Genomic DNA, 8,153 nt, shown 5'->3' on the forward strand with positions numbered 1-8,153 from the left:
GGCTGCTCCCACACAAACTTTACTGAAGCAGTGTGAAAGGTTTTGTGAAAAGCAATAGACTGTATTGAAATAGCTGCTAAAACCAAACAAATGAATTATGTACTCTAATTTGTAAATGAGATATATACTTTTTCTGATATGATATGTTCTATAAATTATATGCAAAATAATTTATAGAACAATGATATAATGAAAATTGGAAAATATTTGCTACTGTAATGAGATTTCAGAAATTCAAATGCTTTGATGAAGGAGTAAAAGTCTACCAATATACTCTACAATAATAACTGGTCTCTAGCACAGATGAAGTTACATGAATATGTGCTCCTATAATGTTGCTTTTAGACTTTTAGGGTTTTATGAGGGAAAATGAAAACAAACTAAATATACACCCATTAAAGAATAATGGGTGGTTCTGGTTTCAGCAGCATATATACTAAAATTGGAATGATACAGAGAAGCTTAGCATGCCCCTGTGCAAGGATGACACGCAAATTCATGAAGCATTCCATATTAAAAAAAAAAAAAAGAATGGATGATTGGGTAAAAATAATATAGGGGATCCTTACCTCCAATTTACATGTAAACTTTTGAGTTTAATCAGTAGTTACTGAATGCTTAATATGTCCACAGCACACAGCTAAGAGAAAACAGAACAATGTAACAATGCTTCTCTCTGCCCAGTGGAAAAGAGAAGAAACTGTATTATTTACTATCTCTGTAACCTTTCACAAATTCCCCTACTTATCTTCAATGTTCTCACCTATTCTCATTCAATGGGTATAATAATACATATATACCATATATTGTTTTTGGAGGAAAAACTTTCTAACTAATTAAAAGTACTCTAATAACAATGCATAGCAATATGACACACTAAGTCTGGCTGAAATTAGCATAATTATCTTTACATGGTGTGTATACTATATTTGAAAACATGCAGATAAATATACATATACGTATATCAAAGTTCTGAGAAGAGATTAAGTTTTGGTTGTTGATGGTGATTACTATTGAAAATTGCATATTACAAAAGTTAGAGAACAAATGATAGTATTTCATTATGTAGTTTTTCTCTAAGTATAATTTGATTTTTTATTAAAAATAAATTCTTCCTTTAAAGACTGTAATGTTAAAACAGAAAAAATACTAATATATAGTTATGAACATCCTAAAAGAAAAAGTTCTAGAGTTATTTTTGAAGATCATTCCTAAATGTCGTATCAGGAGCTTTATTCCATTGGGATTTACCCAGTTCCTTCTTACCTTTGTTAATGTCCTTATATAGTAATTTTAGCATGCAGAAGGAAAAAAAGTGGCACGTTTCAAATACTTTACAGCACGTAGGAAACAAATAGATTTCCTTATTTTGTGTGAGCTGCCCATGAAGAGTCTTCTGCAATAGGCTCTGAAGCTTGAGCGAAGAGAATGGACCAGGAGGACCACGGGTGGAGAAAAAATCCTAAACCCAATTCTGAAGTTCAAGACAAGGTTAACAGAGCAAGGTTAAGGGGAGGAGGAGATGCTTAAACAAGAGGCACGAGAACAAAGAAAGTCTAGTAGTTGTTTTTTTCACCCAGTTCTAAAGTTTAATTCAAAAGATTGGGAGGTTCCAAACTTTAAAAAAATGAATTAAGATTCCTAAGTTTTATACTGGCAATAATTACAGCAATTTTCAAGATAATGTATGAAATTCTGGAAGAAATTTTGCCTCTGGAGTTTTTGAGACGGACAGGAGTATTCGAAAACAGTACAATGGCGAATCAGTACTTTAAACTCATCTTAATGTTGGTTTGCCTTTAAATAAACAAAACAAACAAAATAATAATTGTCAAAATAACAAAATAGTTGAAAAATCTGACTAATGCAATTAAATTAAAACGTAAATAAAAACATTAATACAAAAAAGAATACTATAAACGACTTTATTTTTGGATTCTCACGTCAATATAAAAAAGATGGGCATTAAAAACACCATTTTTTCGTACATGTTGCAGAAAAAGCAATTTGTTTATACGGGGAAATTCAAGAATCAGAACAGGAGAAAGGTTTAGATTCCACAGCCCGAATCAGCGCGCGCTCTTGGAAGTCCGCATCCAGGAGGAAAACGACCGACAGGGAACTCCCAGCGCGCGCCGGACCTCCGCGCCGGATCATCGCACTTGGCGGAGGAAGTGGCCGAAACGGAGGCCAGGAGGGGGTGGGGCGTTCCGACTGTCTTACCGCGTAGATGTCGCGCTCAAGTAAAGAGGATAGGACCTTACGGGCCTCCGTCCGCCCGCATGTCACGTGACCGCCCCACAGCTCACTGCGGAACATCCGGCTCCACCCGACACAACAGTTTTCCTTTGGCGGTGCGGGTAAGGCTGTCGTCAATCCGGATGGGACTGTCGCCAGGAGGCCAAGGACTCAAGCTCTGTCCAGTCTGGTTTCTTCATAAAGTAATATCCTGCCCAATCATCCTTCAGTCAGTTTCTACATCCTTATTTTTATTTTATTTTATTTTTTGTTATATATATATATTTTTAGAGCAGTGTAAAGTAAGTTCTTTTTTGCCACCGCTTTGAGAGTAAAGCATTTCAGGTCTCACTGCCCAGAGAATCCTACATTTCATAGATTCCCTTAGTGGAATTATTACAGGTCGGTTCTGAGATACCGAATTTGAAAAGTTAAGAGAAATGTAGGTTACAAAGTAAGATAAGTATTTAGGCACATGTATCAGAATTATCAAATCACAGAAACAAATGTTACAAAATAGTAAAAATTGCACTACCCCACACTTTTCAAGGTATAGCTGCTGTATTTCACAGAACACGTTCTATAAAACATTGACTTTGGCTTAATAAAAAGGAGCAAGTTTTAATTAAGATGTACAATCCAGAATAGATAAATATTAAGAGGTTTTAGGGTTATCGGCCACTTTCCCGTAAAAGTACCTTAGATTCTCCAACTTTTACCATATATATGAATTAATCCCAGTTGTAATAAGGTACCGTGAGTTTTAAATGAAAATGAAGCAGCAACCAAATACCTTTCCTAATATAGGGGCTGACGTGGAATCTAGATATCATAAAACAAAGGTTTACAATTTCTATGGAACTATAATATTTAAGCATAATAGAATAGCACTACAAATAAAGTAGTCAAATCCATTTGGAGACTATTTGCTCTTTATATACTGCAAGTAATGTAATATCCAGAATACACAATGAACTAAAATTAATAAGAATAAAAAGAAGCTAATTAAAATTGTATTAAGTCACAAGAACAGGCAGTTTTCAAAGGAGAAAAAAACACAAACAACAATCTTATTCACAAAATGACTAAGATAAGCTAATTAGATGACATTTTAGCCTCACTGGGGAAAAGATAAATTGCTCGCATCCAAGTTTGGTAATTGAATATTCAGTTTGGTACTTACACAGTTTAAATGTGGATGTATATTACTGAATCTTTTCTTGAGCCATCAATTCTGATTGTACTGATTTGTGAAATTTATAAGCATATCCTCTGCCACATTTACTACAAAAGTGATTAATAAGAAAAACTAAACTTTCATCAGCACATAGACAAATCAAAGAGCATGCATATTTTAATATGAAATAAAATAATGTAAGTATATTAATAAGAAATGTTACTATAAATAAAAATCAATTTGCAAAATGAAATGTGACCCTCACATGTCGATCTTTTTATTAAATCTATACATTTCCATCAATTACATATCTATAAATCTCTATATATCTGTATCTAGATATAGATGTCTATATCTCACATCATATGTACTTTAATATATTTGCAGCATGTTGGAAAATATGAAAGTACAAACATGTTTAAAATGTAGTTTGGGATTGGATAAAAGAAAGGATACTTTGTGTACAACTTTTAGTTTGTAATTTATGAACTTCTGTAGTTTAAAACGATTTACAGTAACAAAAAAACTACTCAGCAGTATTTACAGTAACCAATAACTTTTGTAATTTGAAAGATATTTTAATCCTGTCTTTACTGAGTTACATCATTAGTAGTTCCTAGAATCCTGTTCTTTCCAGGATTCAGATCTCTCTTCTTGCATCATCACCAACATCTTTAGCAGCTGCTGGCAGCCTGGGTTCTCAGCAGTTAATTTTAGCCTGATTCCATATTTCCATTTCTGGATGACAGATGATGCTGTAAGATGGAGGTTCCTGATTGTTGCACAGTTTTAATACACTTCATATATGAAAGAAGTGAATTCTAACTAAAAACTGGAATTTTACTTGGGGCTCACTTATTTACTTTGAAGAAGGGATACTGACGTAAATTTCCACAAGCAGAATTGAATTTACCAGTTTTAGCAACAGTGCAATGCAGGCATTCTCCATATGCTAAGGAAGACTGCAAATTAAACTCTTCTGTGACTGCACACTAGAAGGGTCTGGTTGCTGTTCCTTTTATAATACAACATATTTCTGAGTTCAGGATTTCTCTCAAATTCCAAAGCCTCAGGAATATACACTTAATGAACAGTGAATCTGGGAGGAAAAAGTTTTGTGACACATCCTGCTTGGGATATTCTGGAAAAGAGAAGAGGCAGTGGAAGAGGTGCTGGAAAATTGTAGATAATAAAATGAAAACCTAAATTTAAAGTGAAAGACTTGAAAAGAAAAGGCCACTTGCCTACCAAAAATTCTTGGAACCCAAGCAAATTTCCTAAGCCTAGCAGTTTTTTTTATCATCACTTTTTTTCTTTCTTGTGAAAAATTTATACCAAAAAAAGCAATAAATTTCAAGGCACAGCACAGCACTTAGTTGTAGAACAGATTTCAGAGTTTGGTATAGGTCAAAAAAGCCTAGCAATTTTAAGCTATGGACAGAATCTTTTACAAGCCATTTCATTTTAGAATAATTCCAGGGTCTTCTAGCCTTACAGAAACCCTTGTCTCCTGAATTTACTAATTTACTTCTCACTTCAGGATAGCCCACAAATGCTGGTGAAAAGGGATAACATAAAAATAGTATAAAACTGAATGTAACTCATATGTATGTGAAACATTTATAAATTCAAATAGGATATTTTAAATTGGAAAGCACTGACTGAAGAGTCTGTTTTTGAAGAAATTACTTTTGAAGATAAATAATGTTGAGAAAGGAAGTGCTTCAAAAAGCATGGGAACTTGTCTTAAGGGTACAGAAGCAAAAGCCTAAAGAGGTAAGATTGGAAAAATTTGTGCAGCACAATTAATAATCATACTTATTATATTCACTCATGTTGGTGAACTATGATGCTGATAAAAAAATACACATACTATTAAAGTATTTCCCTACAAAGTACTTTAACTAGAAAAGGGTAAACATTATACGTGGAGAAACTTAGCCTCCCCTCAACCATGTGACCTAAGTTTACATCACCAATATCACTATAAATCAACATTATGTGATTCCTGAAAAGATGCAGTGAGAAGGATACACGACCGAATTTTCCTTGAAATTCTTGCCAAAATTACATAACCCATAAATAATCATGGTGAAACACCAGACAACACAAAATTGAGAGGTATTTTACAAAATAACTGTTTTGTACTCTTCAAAAACATAAAATTCAAAAATCACAAATGCTAAGGAATTGTTCCAGATAAAAGGAGACTAAATGTAACGTGATTCTAGATTGGATCTGGAATCCCAGAATAATAGCTATAAAAGATAAATTTAGAAGGGTGCCACAGTGTTCAGTGATAGAATGCGCCTTCTATGTGGGAGACCTGGGTTCGATTCCTGGACCATGCATCCCCCCACCCCCCAAAAAGACAAAATTAGAATAACTGAAAAAAATTGATTACAGATTGTGAATTAGATAGTAGCATGTTATCCTTCCTTACTTTCTTAAACAGTGGTTTTATTTTCTAAAAAAAAAAAATCTGTATTACTGAAAATAAACTCTGAAGTTTTTAGGGTTAAAATACATGATTTATCCAATTTACTCTCAAATTGGAACTAATATGTAAGTAAGTGGAGTGAGAGAGAGAGTGTGCGTGTGCATGTGTGCATGCATGTGAATATATCTATATATATCCATGTTTACATGTAGAGGGAGTAAGAATGAGAAATCAAATACGGCAAAATGCAAACAACTGATGAATCTGGATAAAGAGAATATGAGAATTCCTTACTCTATTCTTGCAACTTTATTTCTGCCTTTTTTCCTCTTTTCCCTTTTGAGATGGGAAAAATCAGGAGTGGTATGAGAACAGGAGTTTCCTTTTGTAAATGTTAAATTCGAGAGGTCGGTAAGACATGTAAACTGAGATTTTAGGGAGGCAGCTGGATATGTACATTTGGAGTGAAAACTTGTAAGGAAATTTTGCATAATCAGCAAAATGATGGGCAGTAGATAAGCCCACAGTTGATCACTTCACCATGGCAGAGGGTTATGAGACATGACAGAAGGAGGCCTAGGTTCAGGGACTGCAGAACCCGATATTCCAAGCTGGATTAAGGGAGGAGAGCCTGCAAAGGAAAACTCAGACAAAGGCCAGCGAGAATGTCAGAAGCTTTTGGGATTCTGTAAGCTGCAGAGGGGGGATTTTTCAAGGAGATTTGCAACTTTCTCTAAGTTTAAAAACCTACCAGAAGTAATTTGGGGAGCAATTTATTGTATCAGCCATCTGGAAAAATAAAGTTAAATCACTTCACATAACTATTTATAAAAGTGAGCTTAAATTAACATAAAAAGATAGTTTAAAATAGTGTGGAAAGTCATCAACTGAGAAGGAATATTTGTAGCATATGTAACTGACAAAGATTTGGTCTGTAGAATATATAAAGGACTTTTTATAAATGATATATGATTAAGAATAATAAAAAAAGCCCATCTTATGGGAAAAAAAGTGAGCATTTTACATCCAACAGATGAAATACAACTAACAAGTAACATATGAAAAGACACTTAACATTATGCAGGAATCAAGGAAGATGAGGATATACTGCATTTTACCTACCGCGATATCAATTTTCAAAAAGTTAATTCATAATTTTATCCTTTATAACAAGGATCACCTTTCTTCCAGTTTCCTATAACACATTCATCATTTCCTTTGAGGACTCACCAGACATACCTTCAATGTCCATATTTCTACCAAAAGCCTAATCAAAGAATCTTGGCTTTTCCTATTAAGTGCCTCAAAATGCTTTCATCCTTTACCCATTACCCTGTTCCAAAGCCAATTCCACATTTTATCTCCTTTCCTCCAATTCCCAAATTGGGAAGCATATGTGGTAATATTAGTCATACAACCTAAATCAGAGGTTTTTAAAAAAGTAGAATACAAAAAGTCACAGCAGCCCTCCACTTTTCAGGACCAAAACCTGTATTAGTTTGCCTGAGCTACTATCACAATACTACACATTGAGTTGGTTTAAAATGCAAACATTTATTGACTCATGGCTTCTGAAATCAACTTTAGAAGTCCAAGATTGAGATATCAGCAAGGCCTGCTTTCATCCCAAAGACTGTAGATTTCTCCCCGAAGAAATTATTTACTCCAATTTAGACATGCTCTTCATCTCAATCCTCGTTCCTTTAAGGTATAAATTCATTATAAATAGGATCTTTTGGAGATGTTATTTTTGGTTAAGGTGGGACCCAACTGAATAAGGTTGAGTCTTAATATGGATTCTAATGAAATCTTATAAAGAGCCAGAAGCTGGAAGTCAGTGAAAAAAACAGAAGAATAGACACAACAAGGAAAAATCATAAAGCCTCAGGAGGCAGAGAGAAACAAGACAAGAACCTCCAAGGATCACAGGCAGCCATCACCAGATTGCTACAGACACTGGGGAGAAAGAAAGTCTTGCCAGTATCTTGATGGTGGATTCAGGACCCTGAAACTATAAGCCAATAAGTGCTTGATGTTTAAGCAAACTCTTTGTGCGGTATTTGTGATAACAGCTCAGACAAACTAAGAGAGATTATGCATTTCATATTGAATTCCTGTAACAAGTTTTGACTGGGGTTTATAACATCATTGAATCCAAGGGGTATGATCCCACCTTCATTAGGGAAGGGCATGATAGGGGAAAGGACCAATGTAGCCACTCCACTATATTGTACACATGCCAAACTTGGACAAATGAAGCAATATACTCTTCCTTTCTTTTTATTTTCTGCCTCTCTG

At 34.4% G+C, this 8,153-nt stretch overlaps 1 non-coding gene across 1 annotated transcript; it reads left to right on the forward strand.

The window, feature by feature from the left end:
• The first annotated feature begins 415 nt into the window (after nt 1-415).
• LOC143689209 (U6 spliceosomal RNA) lies at nt 416-518 on the forward strand. Its single transcript, XR_013178668.1, has one exon. It is a non-coding gene; the product is annotated as a U6 spliceosomal RNA (small nuclear RNA).
• The last annotated feature ends 7,635 nt before the right edge of the window (nt 519-8,153 follow it).

The sequence above is a fragment of the Tamandua tetradactyla genome, chromosome 6 (assembly GCF_023851605.1).
Source record: "Tamandua tetradactyla isolate mTamTet1 chromosome 6, mTamTet1.pri, whole genome shotgun sequence".
NCBI lineage: Eukaryota > Metazoa > Chordata > Mammalia > Pilosa > Myrmecophagidae > Tamandua > Tamandua tetradactyla.